We start from the raw sequence: 19,456 nt of genomic DNA, 5'->3' as shown, positions 1-19,456 counted from the left end.
AACAGAGCCATGATAAAGACAGTATCATGATTCTGGAACGTTATGTAAAAGGAGCATCTCTCACTCTGCAACCAAGGAGTCGTTTTGATGACGTATTGCGTGTGCAGCCCCCACACCGGCAGGCCATGTACGGTTAACAAACATATCAACACGACCAGAAAGATGTTGAACTGGGGAGACGCCGAGATCCACGAGCTGTTGTCACTTCAGAAGGAGGACTCTATCCATGCTAACATTTGTGGAACGGTGAAAGACAGGCCGACTCTGGAGTGGTTAGCAACACCACTACGCTCGGGGTACTTCCGACGTGCAAGTTATACATAACACTATACACTGAGCTGCGTCACCACCCCTTTGATCGCAGGTCCACTGTGTAAAAGTCCAGCCTGTCTCACCTCTGTTACCCTTTTGACTTGGCTGTGGAAATCGGTCAATGGTGGAAAAAAGGCGGGATCACCATATCGCCTTTTTTCTGGGATCTCTGTGTAAAAGTGGCTTATGAGAGCCAGGGCTTTTTGCTGTCACTCCCGGTGGCCGTCAGTGGTATTACAACTTTAAGATCCTCAAGTGGTGATTTCAGTTTGAAGCTGAGTTTCCAGCCCCTCGGTTAGATTCAAGTACTTTACTTTGAGATGTGCCTTTTAATTGTGCTCTTTGTGAGGGTTAGTTTGTTTGATTGGGTTTCTGTTTTTCACCCATCCTGACACATGGTACCTAGTTGGTATCATTTCTATGTGTGTATTCTCTTGATCATTGCAAGATGGAGTCAAAGAAACTCAAACTTCTATGTCCCTTGTAGCTATGGGCGTTTATATCACACAGTGAGTACACACCACACAATAAAATGCAGTTCACCTTCCAACAGCTTTGTATTAATTGAATGCCCAGAGGGTAAGCCACATATCAGAAGCTTCACTGAACTCAGTCCTCTAAAAGTGATGACAGCTCTTTTGAAGGTGACCAAGTAGAGCACAGATTCGCTTATGATCTGTTGTTTTACCTCTCCAATTTATTGTCTCCCCTTTTATATTTTTTTAACTTCACCTCTTCAGGTATTACAGCTGTGGTTCAAATGCAGAGATGTGTTGAAAGTGTGCACAGGACATGAAGAAGCTGAGTCAAAACACTATTTTAATGGTGATACCAGGGGTGAGAGGAAACATAAAAGGGTTGAGATCAACTGAGGGATGAAAAGAGAAGATGGAGGAGGGGGATGTGCTGGTGATGCAGCTGTGGAGCAATCACTGCTAATTGATATGTGACCGGTTAAAAACACAGCGGGTACGCCCACACTGATGCAGAAACGAGCAAGCGACTCTCACCTAAACTTCAGAACATATTTTTTAACCCATAAAGACCCAATGTGATATTTGTGGGAGTTCCAAAATGATTTTTTCTCTATATTTAACCTTCCTTAAGTGGTTTATCACCATTTATTGTAATATTATCTTCTGTATTTTGTATTTTTTTCAGTGAAAATCAGGTATTTTCCAGCATTTAATTCACCGATCATTCACCAATGTTCATAAAAGCTCAGAGTAAACATGTGGATTATTATATCAATAACAGAGAAAAATGCAGAAAAAGTGACTTTTTCAGCAAAAATATATCAGTAATTGAACATAAACCCAGTGTGTCTATCCACTGTCATTGATCAAACTCCATTGTTTTTACTGGTGAATCAATGTTGTAGAAGATGACGGTGTTTCCATGGTAACTGCGGAGCCTCTGAACATCCAAATGGGTCATATCTGATGGCCATGAAAAGACGACAAACTGTATTTTACACCAATTATTTACATGGATTGATAGGATTAGTGGAACAACAGGTATTAAACAGTTTAGATCAGTAGAATCTTGGTCACCAGTGGCTGTTTGGGTCTTTATGGGTTAATGGAGTCACCATTGGCTTATGTCAGGGGTGTCCACTCCTGGTCCTCAAGTGCTATGATCCTGCATGTTTTAGATGTATCCCTCATCCAACACACCTGATTCAAATGATAAGCCTATCATCAAGCTCTGCAGAAGCCTGATAACAACCATCAGGTGTGCTGGAAGAGGGGAAACATCTAAAACATGCAGGATAGTAGCTCTTGAGGACCAGGATTGGACACCCCTGGCTTATGTGGTTGCATGCATTCAATATAATTACTCCAGTTTTATTCCAGCTTGGCCATTTTGTTTCATGTCATCCCCTCTCATGCTTTCTTTCTGTCTGTCTCCACTGTGCATCCTTCATGAAAATCATCCAAATATATTTGAGAGCGTGGAACCCAACATGCTCCTCTAAAACTAGTTGTCATGTTCAATCTTAAACACTTCAACACCTACTTTCTCCCACCAATAACCCACTGACCCTTGCATGGTCCTCCACCAGTAGCGGTGTTATCCCTCCAGATAAGGTCCACTGTCACTCACATCGACCCCTGAGACACTGTGACATTTGGTGAGTAGAACAATGTCACAGCTGCTTACCTGACCTTTCACAAAGGCTGTGGCATCACTGTGTCAAAGTGCTACAGAGCTACTCTCAGTAGTATTGGTAGACAATGCCATGTCTGACAACAACTCAATTTGTGCTCTTGGATAACGGTGTAATGATGTTGTAGGGCTGCAAAATGTGGATCCCTAATTATCCAAGTACCTCCCATGACAAATTAACATCAGTGGAAAAAGTGATATCATTTTATGCAAAAAAATGAATGTTTGGTGTCATCCACTTGATTGTTGCACCTGTCATTGGTTAGTTTTATTGTGTCCTTTCAGCATAAAGTGAAGGTTAAGATGTGCAAAACACAGTGAGCAGAAGAAATGGCAAATGATACTTTCCTGGAAATAATCATAAAAGTTTGCCTACTACCATGGGAGAAATCCCTTTGCTAATACTGCCACCCAGTGCTCAGAAGAATTATGACACCCATTGTTCTGCAAGGCAGCAGCACTTCTCAGTACCACAGTGGAAAAATAACAAAGATACAGCAGAACCAACACAAAGCCAAAGCAGAATCACTTTATTTATTGTTGATATACCAAAGAGAAACTACGCAAAGAGAAAAGCATGAACATTAGCCACATTTAACTTCATTTAATCCAATCAAGCTCTACTGTTGGTTTGTCAGGAGTTTTTAGCTCAGCAGAGTTTACACACCTTGAATGCTAATGTTATTATTGAGATGCAGAGCATGGCAGCAGTGCTGGGACCCCAGTCTTCATGCAGTGAGTGACTACAAAGCCCAGAGATGTATGCACACGCTCAGAACCAACAGCTTAGCCTCTACAACATAAACATGCAATTTGTCTGTAAAGAGTCAGAGCATCTGTAAGTCAAAAAAAAAACCTATTGCAGGGTTATTAAATTATTCACTCTCCTTTGCAGACTAACAACAACAATGACCTGTTTCCATTTTTCCTGTCTGTTTTCATTATAGGTCATTATCGTACAGGCAAATGACTTAGCCTTAATCATCTGTTTTCATTCAGGCAAGACTCTGACACTTAAGCAATCTAAAAACTCAAACTATCATGCTATTGCAGATCTTTGATGGTGCTATCTATATGCAAATTTCTTAGTATACAACAAGTTTTCGTGGCAGGAGCATAGTAACAGCCTTGTGTAAGTGAAACATCTACCAGTTACATATTCAGTAGGTTTTGCCAATAGGTTTTTATTTATTTGTAGCTGCCTTGTACATATATAATAGTAAAGTTTCTCCACAATCAAGCAAACACGGTGTGTGTTAAGAGTTGCTTTCTGTCACTGCTGAATGTGCATCACATCTTTTTTTTTTTCCTTGGAGCTGTATCATTCCCTTGACTGAGGCAAGGCATATGAACAGAGAGCAGCTTGCAAACCTCCCTTATTATCAAGACATATGAGTCATTTTCCCACAGCAGGGCAACATGGAACATTAATAGGGAAATCAAATTTAATGCAATTTACAATCGCAGTCTTGAGTGTTCAAAATAGCTGTTCGTTATGGACTAATGTGGAACTGCCAAAAGTATCAAATGTAGATTTGAATCACATTCATATAATGGTCTCAATATTAAAAATACCTTTGTGTTTGATTGCATTTCAGGAAAAAAATATATCAGGCTACTGTAAAATCAATTTCGTCTCTCTGCAATACCTGAGGTTGGCAGGCAAATAATCTAATAATCAGGTCATTTACATAAATATCAACACATGGGGTAGGCAGTGTGAGTGTTCCCTAGCAGGCGATCAGCAAAAATTAACGTCACGAGGTTCAGTCAGAGCAAGATTGTTAAGAGATGAAAGACTGTCAGTGCTGGAGGGCACGTAGATAACAAAACAAGAAGCAGCTGATCTAGATGAAAGATACTGGTATGAGCAATTGGTATGAAGATTCCTCCTATGAATACGTGCCATATGGCTTATTAATAATAAAAGCACAAGGCTGAGTTACTTCAGAGCGTGCAGCATGTTTTGTGGTTTGTCGACACTGTCTTATTTTTGCTTCTTGTTCTATGTATTCAGCAAAAAAAATCAAAAGGGGTATTATTTCCATTAACATGTATTTCTGAAGGACCAAGCTTCAATGTAAAAAAACAAAGAATTTGATTTAAAGAATAGTCACCTTGTATTGTACATGATGTGCATGAGTTAAATGAACTATTTTTTATATATATATAATTGTGTTAATTGTTTTTTCACATCAAGCAAAACTGTGGGAGGCATAGTGGTGCAGAAAGTCCTGGTTCTGGGTGGAGTTTGCATCCTCTCCCTGTGTCTGCATGGGTCCCCGTCCAAAGACATGTTTCTATGAAACTGAGTTCATTTTAGTACCTGGTATTTTGACAGTGTTTTAAACCCAATAATAAAAGAAAAATTTAGACATATTTCCCCCCAGGATGTACCTAATGATGTCCTCAGAAAAAAAAAAAAAAAAAAAAAAAAAAACTCCTGTTCTGACCCATCCGAAAATTAATGCATTTTTTAATAAAATATTGGGGCAAAAATCAGACCAAAATTGTGACAGGAAAAACTACCTAGGTGTCAGTGCATTTGGAAAAATCTGGAAAACATGGCTGTAAATGGTCTTATATACCGCTATAAATAAAGACACTGCATTAAATCTAATGATCCTAGTGGGTTTTCTAATCCAGACATGTTGGTTTTTCATGAATCTCAGTCTCATTTCAGGTTTTTTGTGTAACCCATTGTGTCCACTTGCGTTACACACAGAACCTGCCCAGTGAAACACATATAAATCGCAAATGATTTTGCAACAGCAGTCATTTTTGTGAAACACTCTGCCTTGCATAATTCGTTCAATTCCTAAAATGTACCTGGGACAGAATAAAGAGATTTTCAAAAAATAGTAGAACGTAATTTTCGTGTCCTTTCTACAGTGTTACATGCGGATTTATGCATTAAATGTAATGTAAAATAATATAAAAATGTGTCTTATCTGAAGAATAGCTTTTCTTTTATCTCAGTAAGTACAGTATTTGTTTCTAAAATAGACCCCAAGTGTTTCCAAAGTTGCTTCATAACCTTAGTCAACATCTGGTTTGAATTTTTGGTCCCCATGTCCTGTTTTTAGGGACCAGTTTCATGGAAGCAGGCATGCACCATAATGGGTTGATTAGTCACTCTACATTTGTTGATCCACTAATTCTATCAATTTGTGTAAATAATTGGCATAAAATACAGTTTGTCATCTTTTCATGGTCATCAGATATGACCCATTTGGACGTTCAGAGGCTCCGTAGTCACCATGGAAACACCGTCATCTACAACAACATTGATTCACCAGTAAAACCTATGGAGTTGGATCAATGACAGTGGATGGAGACACTGGGTTCATTTTCGATTAATGATATATTTTACTACAAATGCCACTTTTTCTTAAAATTTCTCTATTTTGATAATAATAACCCAAGCTTTCATGGACTATATACATAATCAGTAGGTTAAATATAAGAAAATACCAGATTTTTACTTAAAAATGCAAAATACAGAGCATAATATTATAATAAATGGTGATAAATCACTTAAGAAAGGTTAAAAATAAAGAAAAATTCATTTGAGAACTGCCATAAAAGTAACAGTTGGTCTTTATGGGTTAATATTTTAACTACACTGTTTCCCATAAAGTTGAAATAAAATATAACATAATACCTCTTCTTGTTAAAGGATTGTGACTGTGATTTGTTCTTGATAGATAAAGTGTAGCTGAGACTTAGCATGTTATCATTACCTGGTCAAAGATTATTGCTGATATTTATAAAGAGGAATGCGTCTGAAAGCCATGTGTCTGTACGGCTGTATGTATGTGGCTGAAGCACATTCATCTGAATACTTTAAAACCTGCATATTAAATACAGCAGAGAGGTTTAGTGGCTAATCATCCAGTTTAATAATGAGTGGTCAGTCTCTGCAAGGTATTAATGTTTTAATTGTATTCTGTGTCAGAGGGTCATGCAGCACTACAAGTATTATTAACATTAGTAAAAGAGATTTCTTCTTAACCATATATATATATATATATATATATATAGAGAGAGAGAGAGAGAGAGAGAGAGAGAGGAGAGAGAGAGAGAGAGGAGAGAGAGGAGAGAGAGAGAGAGAGAGAGAGAGAGAGAGAGAGGAGAGAGAGAGGAGAGAGAGGAGAGAGAGAGAGAGAGAAGAGGAGAGAGAGAGAGAGAGAAGAGAGAGCTCTGTCTGTTTTTATGGCGCACATAGAGCCATACATTTGTGCAAATTTAACCCATAAAGACTAAGAGATACTTTAATGGCTGTTCCCAAATTAATGTTTCTCTCTAGTTAATCTTTCTTAAGTGATATATCACCATTTATTACAATATCATCCCCTGTACTTTGCATGTTTCCATGTAAATCAGTTGTTTCCGACCTTTTTTGGCTCATGACCCCATTTTAACATCACAATTTTCTGGCGACCCCAGACATTAAAAACTGAGATTTTTTTTTTTTTGCTAAAATTAATTTGCTTTTGATCATGTAATAGTTTTATATACTATGTTGCAAAAAAACATTCATTTTAGATGAGATTTAGTCTATATAATGTATATTTTTATGGACTTAGGCAGAAAAGCCAGGTGTAGATTACTGCACAAAGTGAGAATTTTATTTTCCTTGGTCAGGATATGTACAGTCAGTCCAGTTTGTATTTACAAGGCTGACAGTTAATACTGAACAAACAAGAACTCAAACTATGAATTATGAAAGAGCTGCAGCATCTGAAACCGACCACAATGAACATTTGACAGATAAACAGTACCACAGTGCTTCAGTTTCAGCTGCACAGTTTGTCATGTCTTTTATGTATTGGGATTGTCTCTCTCAACTCACCGTATATTTTTTATTTGTAAGTTGTTTTTTGGGGTTTTTTTTATCAATTACTAGAAATTTCAGGCAATCCCATTTGCATTTGATATTGCAATTTAAAGGTTATTATATCAAAACACAGAAAACTGAAGAAAAAGTGACTTTTTTTTTTTTTTAGCAAAATCTATCATTAACTATCATTACCTGCTTTTTAAAAGAGAATACAAACATATGTTAATCGACTCATACAAGTTCACTGAGTAATCAGACCACTTTCATATTTTGGTATGTGTAATGGCAGATATTGTTGATGGGTTTATATGTAGTTTGGGGTTTACATATTATATCCTGTGTAGTTTAGTCTCTATTTGTTTATTTTTATTTCTGGCAAAATGCTTGCACAGTGGTGATACAACCAGTACAAAGGTGCTATAACTAGTTATTCATTGTTATCTATTTTGATGTGATAAATAGCAAATGAAGGAAATATATTTGGTTATGAATCTGACACTGGAAGTAAGGAAGGGGCAGGACTAGATAAGCATTTGTTTCTTTCTGTCCCTTCTCAAACTGTGTTAATGAGTTGATTCATATGTACATTTATGTTAAATTTGTTGTATTTCATTACTTTTTCTGTGAATAATGACCATTGATGAGTGCATATGTAATTGACTTCTTGCTTTTATTGGTTTTTTTTATTTTATTTTATTTCAAAGTTTTAGACAAATAAACTAAACTAAACATAAACCCAGTGTCTCCATCCATTGTTATTGATCCAATTCCATGGGTTTTACTGGTGAATCAATGTTGTAGTAGATGACGGTGTTTCCATGGTAACTACGGCGCCTCTGATGATCATGAAAAAATGACAAACTGTATTTTATACTAATTATTTACATGTATTGATAGAATTAGTGGATCAACAGGTATTAAACAGTTTATATCAGTAGATGCTTTTGGTCACTGGTGGATGTTCAGGTCTTTCTGAGGTAAATCAGATTATTTTTTATTCTTCAGTTATTGTTAGCTAATCTGAATTTTGATTTGTTTTGATCATACAGTAAATTTATTTACATAATGAGTGCCTTTGAGTTAAGTGTGTATATTAAACCTAGAAACAGTCCTTCAGAAGAGTTTCTAACAGCAGTCTTTCATTGAACAGGCCCATATCTTTAAACTTCTCGCACATATTTGGTTTTGCTCATTGATTTATTTTAAAACCATTTAATCCTTTGGAGCCTTTCCCAGCTACCACCACCCTGAACAGGAGTCTATACTGCTGACATGTAGAGATGAACAACCATTGACTCTCAGATGTAGAGTGACTAATCAACCCATTATGGTGCATGTCTTTGGACGGGGACCCATGCAGACACAGGGAGAAGATGCAAACTCCACCCAGAACCAGACTGCATTTTACATCAATTATTTACATGCATTGATAGAATTAGTGAATCAGCAGGTGTTAAACAGTTTAGATCAGTAGATGCTTTTGGTCACTGGTGGATGTTCAGGTCTTTATGAGGTAAATCAGATGATTTTTTATTCTTCAGTTATTGTCAGCTAATCTGAATTTTGATTTGTTTTGATCATATAGTAAATAAATGTACATTAGTGCCTTTGAGTTAAGTGTGTATATCACAGGTGTCAAACATGCGGCCCGGGGGCCAAAACCGGCTCGCCAAAGGGTCCAATCTGGCCCCTAGGATGAATTTGTGAAATACAAAAATTACACTGAGGATATTAACAATCACGGATGTTAAAATCATTTTAGGTCAATTCAATCTGAAGTGGATCAGACTAGTAAAATATTATCATAATAACCCAGAAATAATGAAAACTGCAATTTTTCCTCTTTGTTTTAGTATAGAAAAATTAAAATTAGGAAAAAAAAGTTACATTGACAGACTATCCTTTCACAAAAAATATGAATAACCTGAACAAATACGAACAATCTGAAATGTCTTAAGAGAAGTATGCGGAATTTTATGTAATATTCTGCCTGTTACTAAATCTTTAAGTTGTCATGCACATGTATAAATGATCAACTTAGGCGTAATATTGTTAACATTGTACTTTTTTCTTGAGAATTTTCAGGTTGTTCATATTTTTTCATGTTGTGTTCAAGTACAGTTTGTATGTGTAAACATTTTCATTATGGAATTTTACTTTTTTCCACTCACAAAACATAGAGAAAAGTTTGGATTTGACATTATTTATCAGTTCTTATCCTATTATTTATATCATTTTACTGGTCTGGCCCACTTTATATCATATTAGGCTGTATGTGGCCCCTGAACTGAAATGAGTATGACACCCCTGGTATATATTAAACCTAGAAACAGTCCTTCAGAAGAGTTTCTAACAGCAATCTTTTATTGAACAAGCCCATATCTTTAACCCTTTCATGCATAGGTCACTCCAGTGGACAGTTTTTCTCCAGCGGTTCTCTTGTATATTAATGGGTTTTGTTGTTTTAGTTCCGTATCAGCCGACACAGTGGACACTGATGCACCATCCCATACACTGTAATTCAGACCATTACTGTAACTTTGCTGTTCTTGATAAACCTGATCTGCAGTAACATGTTTGAGTGTAAATCAATTGTTATTTGTTAGACAAGAAGGTTTCTTTTTTGCATATTATCTCCATGAAGTGAGTAATTACTAGCATTAGAATATGTTAAAATGTGAGAAGACATCAGATTAGCAGCATTAAAAATGTTTTTATTTCATTGTTATCACTTTCTGATATTGGGTTTTAAACATTTTTCTTTACTTCAAAAATTAAATGCATGGATATTTTTATAACTCCATAGGAAAAAACAAACAAACTTGATAACATTTTTTTTTTCACGCTTCAGGAAGAATAAAAACACCTTGACTAAGGTTCTCACAATTCATGCATGAAAGGGTTAAACTTCACTCATATATTTGGTTTTGCTCATTGATTTATTTTAAAACCATTTAATCCTTTGGAGCCTTTCCCAGCTACCACCACCCGGGACAGGAGTCTATACTGCTGACATGTAGAGACGAACAACCATTGACTCTCAGATGTAGAGTGACTAATCAACCCATTATGGTGCATGTCTTTGGACTGGGACCCATGCAGACACAGGGAGAAGATACAAACTCCACCCAGATCCCAACTGTATTTTACATCAATTATTTACATGTATTGTTAAAATTAGTGGATCAACAGGTTTTAAACGTTTTAGATCAGTAGATGCTTTTGGTCTTTATGGGTTAAAATAAAATGCATTTATTTCTCTAAAGCACAGGTGTCAAACATGTGGCCCGGGGGCCAAATCCGGCCCGCCAAAGGGTCCAGTCTGGCCCTTGGGATGAATTTGTGAAATACAAATTTACACTAAGATGTTAGCAAGCCTTTTAGTTCAGGTTCCACATTCAGACCAATTCATTCTCAAGTGGACAGAACCAGTAAAATACTATCATAATAACATATAAATAATGACAACTCCAAATTTTTCTCTTTGTAAATGTAAATATTTTCATGTATTTACACTAAAAAAAGTATAATTTCACAAAAAATTTAAATAACCAGAACAAATATGAACAACCTGAAATGTCTCAAGAGAAGTAAGTACAATTTTAACAAGATTCTGCCTGTTACTAAATGTTTTGTGTATTTTTTACAATATAATGTACATGTGTAAATGATGAACTGAGGCAGAATATTGTTAAAATTACACTTATTTTTTTCAGTTTGTTAATGTTACTCACTTTGTTTGAAAGGATACTTTGTAGATGTAAACCTTTTCATAATGTAAATTTTTGTTTTTTCCGCTCTTAAACATAGAGAAAAGTTCGGAGTTTACATTATTTATACATTATCATTTTATTATTTTACTGGTCCGGCCCACTTCAGATCAAATTTAGCTGAATGTGGCTCCTGAACTAAAATGAGTTCGACACCTCTGCTCTAAAGAATAGCTGTATGCAGTATCCATGTGGTGTCTCCCTGCACCCTCATGCCAAAAATCTTTAAATGCCGGTCACGCCTAAGACTCCCATTAGACCATGTTTTCTGCGTCTCTGCGTTTGTGCATCAGCAGAGCCCAGCTGGAGTTCACCTTCAGGTTGGGGCCATTTGACACAGACTGTTATCAGATAGTATAATCTGGGAGCTGCCATGTTCAGACCAGCGCTGGGCAAACACGGGCCCTGATAAGAGGCATCCATGGCAGCTGGTGGGTCATGTTTTCCCTCGGCCCCAGTGGACCAGGGAGTTCAGTAGCTGTAAGCCAACCGGAGGAGTGGCTGTGCAAATGGGAAACAGACACACTGCAGATTTATCTATTTACTTTGGTCTTGGATTTTATGTAATGAATGCAATCCCGGCCAGCTGAGCAATGTGGAGGGAGCTTTATGTGGTGATACTTGGATTTTCTGTTCCGTCTGATACGTCCTCTAACGGTACTCATATAGGTATCATATTGGAGACCTCGATGAAACCTGAGAAGGGCATGATTTGTTTGCTATTAAAGGCCGCTGAACCATATTATACATCAAAAGACAAATCTGAAAGAAAAACAAGTGGTGAATGCTTGGAGAAAAGGTCATATAATTGCAATCTGTTTGATTTAGTCAGTGAGAGCAACTCATCCACATTCAAGCCGGCAATCGCTTCCCATTTATTCTGAGCAAATAGGAAGCTGGAGGAAGTGTTCCACTTTAATTCACCGTCACATCTGTGTGGGCTAAATGGACTTTTTGGTGACATTAGGGGCAGTCCCACAAGTTAACAGACTGATCCGCTGTTAATATAAAGATATGAAAAGCAGCTTTAATGTTTTTCACAGTAAACCATTTTTTAGCTATTTTTAAAATCCAATCTTTTTAACTACTGTAGCTATCAAGAGAACATCTGAACACAATGAGCCAGAGTTGGAGAATTACTGATTAGGATTGTAGGAGTTATCTGATCTAAATTCTATCCCCTTAGGAAGCCTGCAACAGAAAGGAAGCGAAGAATGAAGTTCAGACGTGCATTACTGTCAATTTACTGTATTTCATCATCTTTCAGCAATAAAAATTTAATCAAGTGTAAGTCTTCAAGCACTGAAAGAGCACATTATCATCCGACAACCTGCTGACCAGACATTTCTTATAGCAGAGTATCCTTATAGATACAGAGATTGTCATTTATATTTGATTATGTCTTTATTAATGTGTTTTTGGTGTTTGTTGTTTGTTGTTTGAGAATGGTGTTTGCTTTGCCACCCTGTGTGGAACTCTACTGAAATGAACTGACTGAACCAGCCAGGCCCAGACTACATGCAATTGTTAGAAGCGTGACATCTATTCAGACGGAGAGCAAGGCAAATGTTGATTTCACCTCCTAACAGGCCGTGCAAATATGCAATAACAATGTGGAGTACGCAATTACGAGAGGAACTCATTCAGTAAATATCATTTTAGCTCCATCTCATTAAAAGAGAAATAACCCAAAATAATAAACAACATTAATACACCATTTAACCCATCATTTACCTCCACTGATTAGCATTCCACATTTGTAGCAGGAGTGTACATGGGATGGAAATTGCTTTGCAAACGAATTGACTGCACTGACAAAAGGTGTGGTTCTGTATTTGGTTTCCTCAGCTAGGAGATGGTGTATTTTTTCAGATCTTTAATTTAGCATGAAAACGTAAAACTTTCAAGTGTTTGAGTTCAAGACAATCAAACTTTAAAACAACAGCCTACAGCAGGTCATATTTATTTTATATATATTTTTTATTGCACATTAAAATATTGCTGATCTGAAAAAAATCATCGTACAGTAATAACGACATAATAAATCGCACAGAGAAGAATTATAATGATTATAAGTTATGTTTTGTGTTTACAGCATAAAATGACAACACTACATCACAGCTCAGTAACAACATGGGAATAGAGGGATAATAATTTGGTAATAAGTATGTACTAATGTAACAGTTACAGGTGATTAGTAAAGTAATGAATATGCAATACCTCCAGTAACACCAACAAAAAAAATATTAGTAGTAAAAGTATTAATTGTAATATTTCAGTACTTTCTTTATGTTCCAAATGTTTCATCTTGTTTGTTTCCTAAACATATTTAGGGTACATTTAATACATTAAGTGTTAAGCTTGTGAAGTATAAAGCTTGTTGTTTACACACATATCTGTATTATGGCACTTTCCTTCTTCAAACTAAAACTCAAATCCAGTTATTTTGATAGTCAGCTAAAATAACACTTTTTTATCATCCTCATCTATAATCCTCATTGTTTACATAATAGCTTTGTTATCTTAGCTCAGTTTTTAGACAGAAAACAGCCACAGTTAAAATCACAAATCGCTTCATTTCTCTACAGTTTTTGTTGTCAATAGATGGTCTAAAGATCTATTTTAAATAGTGTCTAAAAACTTACCCTATTATTTAGAGTTAAGTATCAAACTTAACCCATAAAGACCCAGTGTGACTTTTGTGGCAATTCCCAAATGATTTTTTCTCTCCTTTTAATCATTTTTAAGTGATTTATTATGATATTATCCTCTGAATTTTGCATTTTTTCCGGTGAAAATAATCTATTTTCCTGTGTTTAATTGACTGATCATGTAAATGTTCATAAAAGCTTAGATTAAAGTTAAATGTTATTGTATCAAAACAGAAAAAAAACTGAAGAAAAAGTGACTTTTTCAGTAAAATCTATCATTAACTGAACATAAACCCACTGTCATTTATCAAACTCCATGGGTTTTACTGGTGAATCAGTGTTGTAGAGATGACGGTGCTTACGACAGAGCTTCTGAATGTCCAAATGGGTCATATCTGATGACCATGAAAAGATGACAAACTGCATTTCACACCAATTATTTACAATGGATTGATAGAATTAGTGGATGAAGAGTTTAGATCACCTGATGCTTTTGGTCAACGGTGGATGTTTTCGGTCTTTATGGGTTAATGTATTTAATTAACTATGCTTAACTTAGATGAGATCTCCTGAGATAGAAGCAAATGTTATTACAACATTATCAACATTATCTATCTGTGATTTCCATTCCAAATGTCTGTCTGCGGTTGCAAACTTATCCTTATGTGGATAACACTGGGTTACAAAAAAATGTTTTTTGCAAGTTGTCTAGGTTTTTTCAACTGAATTAGGACCATTTTGCACCGCTAAATCCAAAAATGACATCTGTTTTTCTCAATCAGGTCAGGTTTTTTTGCTAATTTGATTTTGAAAAAATTGATCTTCTCACAAAATTGATTACATTTTTGTGACTTTATCAGTTTATTTTTTAAATAGTTCTCACCCAAAATAGGTTTTAAGAGAAAAAAAATCATTTTCTAACAGGATTCCTGTTAGGTACAATGGTGTATTCACCCCAGATGGAGCAGAATACGTCAGGCTTATTTTTGCAAGATCTTCTAGTCGAAGCCATTTCATTCACCTGTAATATTAAAAAAAAACATTAATCATAAATTGGCAAAAGTAAAATCTTCAGAACTCGTTTATTGCAAGAAATATGAAAGAATTTTGTATCATATGATGTGAAAATGCCCATAAATGTAAGCAAAAATGTTAAAAAACCCATATGTAGCATAGTTCAGAAAGTTGACCTGATTGAGCAAAATTAATGTGATTTTTGGATTCAGCACACCAAAATGATCCTAAATCAGCTCAAAAAACTTAAACAATAAATTTGTTGTTGACCAGTGTAATGATCAAGTTTATTTATTCAATATTGACTTTGAATGGGTGCAGTGGTTAGCATAATCGCTTCACAGCAAGAAAGTCGTGGGTCAGCCCTGTGATGAACCGAGGACATGTCCAGGGTGTACCCCACCTTCACATGAAGGTAGCCGGGACTGGCTCCAGAGCCCCTAAGTCAGTGGTTCCCAACATTTTTCGGCTTGTGACCCCATTTTAACATCACAAATTTCTGGCAACCCCAAACATTCAAAACTGAGACTTTTTTTTTTTTTTTTTTTTTGCTAAAACTAATTTGTAATAGTTTGCTGTACTATGTTGCAAATAAATGTTAATTTTAGACAACATTTAGTCTATATAATGTATATTATTATGGATGGAGGCAGAAAAGCCAGGTGTAGATTACTGCACAAAGTGAGAATTTTATTTTCCTTGGTCAGGATATGTACAGTCAGTCCAGCTTGGATTTACAAGGCTGACAATTAATACTGAACAAACAAGAACTCAAACTATGAATTATGAAAGAGCTGCAGCATCTGAAACTGACCACAATGAACATTTGACAGATAAACAGAACCACAGTGCTTCAGTTTCAGCTTCACAGTTTGTCATGTCTTTTATGTATTGTGACTGTCTCTCTCAACTCACCACAAATTTTTCACAAGTAAGTTTTTATTTTTATTTTTATCAATTACTAGAAATTTCAGGTGACCCCATATGAATTCCAGGTGACCCCATGTAGGTTCCCGACCCCAAGGTTGAAAAATGTTGCCCTAATTGGTTCAGAAACTGGATGGATGGATGGATGTTTGTGAATGAACAATAAGCAATAAAAATATGACTATCGGGGAGAAACAATGTCTTCTATTATCCCTAGGAGACGTCTAATTTCTCTTTTGGGTCTTGAGAATAGATTTGAAAGCTCCTGCTGTGACCTTCCAAAGACAGAATGAGTCACACAGAGTTAAAATGCCCTTTAATGACTGTGCCTTACAATATTACTGCACATGCTCAGAAGGGGACAAACCTTTGATGTATGGCTTTCATCATAGATTTTTGATTTTACTGGCAAATTGAGCAAGGTCGGATTTATTTGCAATAAAACACATGTAGGTCTTTTGAATATGTTTAAATTTGAGTACAAATTATGCTCCTCAGGTGGGTTGAATGAAAAAGCCTCTAGATTCTAGAGGCACATACTGTAGTTTTATGTCTTCATGTCTTCATGTATTCAAAGGTCAGTTTTGATTTGAAGAATGATCATCTATCCTATCCTGCAAAAACTGGAACAATCTGCACTGCGCTACCTTATTTATGCCAGAGCAGGTGAGTGTGACGTGAATCTCCAGCAAAACCTTGAGGGAAAAAAAAGTCAGGAATGTTTAACATTTGGCATAATATAAAATATGTTTAAAAACCTTTGTTAATGAAGATACAGATACAAATACAGATGAACTTTATTGATCCCCAGAGGGAAATTCACTAATGTTTGTTTTATAAACTTTTCTGGTTTTTCATTGCCTTCAATTTTGCTTTTTTTTTTTTGTTTGTTTGTTTTTTTTTTTTGGGGGGGGGGGGTATTGAGATTTGTAAGCCAAAAAATTAATTGAAATTTTAATGGAGATGAATGAGCCAAATATAGTGTATTATGTGAAGGTTTTTTTTAAATCATTTCCATTCATGAACCTGAACTTCATACCCTTTATGAATTAATGACCATATTAAGTGAAACACCACATTTTTATTGTATTTTTCATTAATACATACAGAAAAAGAAGCCTTACATTGATGTAAAAGCCTAACTGCTTCTCTGAGGGGTTCATGAAAATGAGGACATCTAGGGCAGCGATATTACTAAATTGATTATTCATGTGACTGTGTTAGTTTATCACCAGAGATTATTTTATTCAGCAGAATTCCTTTGGTATAATCTATCCTTGTTTGTATTTATTTTCCCCAGGAGGTGAATCCGATCCACCTTATTTATCATATTCCACTGAGTCATCACAACATTTTCAACATTTGCTGCTTCAGAGGCTGTGTATTTTATTCAGAGCATTGTCTAGCGCATCAGAGAATTTAGCGATAATGGTATATGCTTGTCTCATAATCTCAGGATGACAAGTAAACAAAGTGAGATTACGCTGAATTACATTTGCATTCCATCTGTGTCTTTGAATCCTAATCAGGTGTCATTTGACTGCAGAGTACAGATGGATTGTGGGATGAGACAGTCCTCTGGTGGAGGACAGATGTTACTGCAGCCTTCATGAGTCGAACAGAGAACACATACTAATCTGATTACTGTCATTTACACTGACTGGAGTGTTGGTGAGATCAGTGGTGGAGGAAAAACACACGCTGTCCTAAATGCAGAAATGCTTTGGGCTTGGGAAAGCATACAAGAAAAACAAATGAAAAACACACTTCATACTTCATATCTATCTATCTATCTATCTATCTATCTATCTATCTATCTATCTATCTATCTATCTATCTATCTATCTATCTATCTATCTATCTATCTATCTATCTATCTATCTATCTATCTATCTATCTATCTATCTATCTATCTATCTATCTATCGTTGCAGTGAGTAGCTTCTCAACCCCTCTTAACCCTGTAAAGCCTAAACCATTAAATCATTGACAGAAAATTCCAGTTCTGTGAAACCAGAGCCATTATTGGGCCTTCTGAACAACACCCCCCCCCCCGATTTTTTTTTTCAAATATTAATTTTCATGTGCGAGTTTAAATTTTGTATCATACTTGATACGTTGGGTCTCAATGTTCAAAAATTATATAACAGCTTCTGCAGGCTTCCATTTAGATTCAGTAAATCTTCAGCTCTCTTGAACTCTGAACTGTCTGGATGTTTCCTTAAATAATTTTGTGTTATCAAACTGGAAAAAAAAATCCAAGGCACTCTCTCAAAAAGGATTAAATAATTCTTTTTATGTATGTATGTATGTATGTGTGTGTATCTATGTATCTATGTATCTATGTATCTATGTATCTATCTATCTATCTATCTATCTATCTATCTATCTATCTATCTATCTATCTATCTATCTATCTATCTATCTATCTATCTATCTATCTATCTATCTATCTATCTATCTATCTATCTATCTATCTATCTATCTATCTATCTATCTATCAGCTTCTGCAGGCTTCCATTTAGATTCAGTAAACCTTCAGCTCTCTTGAACTCTGAACTGTCTGGATGTTTCCTGAAATAATTTTGTGTTATCAAACTGGAAAAAAAAATCCAAGGCACTCTCTTTAAACATTAAAATGCCTTTATTAACATGGCACGGTCTTATCTTGGGTCTAGATAAGACCGTGCCATGTTAATAAAGGCATTTTAATGTTTAAAGAGAGTGCCTTGGATTTTTCTTCCAGTTTGATATCTACTTTATGAATCCCTTTTTCCAAAGAGCACCTCGAACAAACTCTTTTTTTTGGTCCGAGAAGCATTCCTTCCCATGAATTTTTTAATTCTGTGTTATATTTTACACTTTCAGAATGTCCCAGAGCCTCTCATGGTCTTTTGATTCTTTTTTTTTTTTTCCAATTGATTCATACAGCTTCTACAATTTTCATATTTTTTCTTAAAAGCAGTTTTGTTTTGAACACTAATTTATTTATGTGCTGTAATTGTCTTTAACACACACCCATTACAACCTTAAAAAAACCCAGCAAAGCCAAAAGCTGCCTCATACCTTCGCGCAGTACTGTATATTTTACTTTATATTAATATATGTTAAGGTAAGCTAATGTTGAGGTAGATTAGCTTAGCTTTAACTCACAAAAAGGTAAAACAAAGAAGAAAAATAAATAAATTTGGAGCATTTGGATTAATTCACAGCCTTTTAATGGTGCAAACAAACAGACTGGCATTTCAATAACGCTTCTGAACAGAGGACAGAAGCAACAAGCAAAGAATTATCACCAACCTTGGTCTGAAATAAGCCAAACTGTATATTGTTTTAACCCTTTCATGCACGAATTATGAGAACCTTAGTCAAGATTTTTTTCTTCAGTGTTTAGCCATGAAAAAAACAATGCGATCGAGTTTTTTTTTTCTGTGGAGTTACAAAAATATCCATGCATTTAATTTTTGAAGAAAAGAAACATGTGTTTAAAACCCAATATCAGAAAGTGATATGAAAACAATGAAATAAAAACATTTTTAATGCTGCTAATCTGATGTCTTCTCACATTTTAACATATTCTAATGCTAGTAATTACTCACTTCATGGAGATAATATGCAAAAAAAAAACTTCTTGTCTGACAAATAACAATTGATTTACACTCAAACATGTTACTGCAGATCAGGTTTATCAAGAACAGTAAAGTTACAGTAATGATCTGAATTACAGTGTATGGGATGGTGCATAAGCGTCCACTGTGTTGGCTGATATGG

The sequence above is a fragment of the Sphaeramia orbicularis genome, chromosome 22 (genome assembly GCF_902148855.1).
Source record: "Sphaeramia orbicularis chromosome 22, fSphaOr1.1, whole genome shotgun sequence".
Classification (NCBI taxonomy): domain Eukaryota; kingdom Metazoa; phylum Chordata; class Actinopteri; order Kurtiformes; family Apogonidae; genus Sphaeramia; species Sphaeramia orbicularis.
This window is presented reverse-complemented; position numbering follows the sequence as displayed.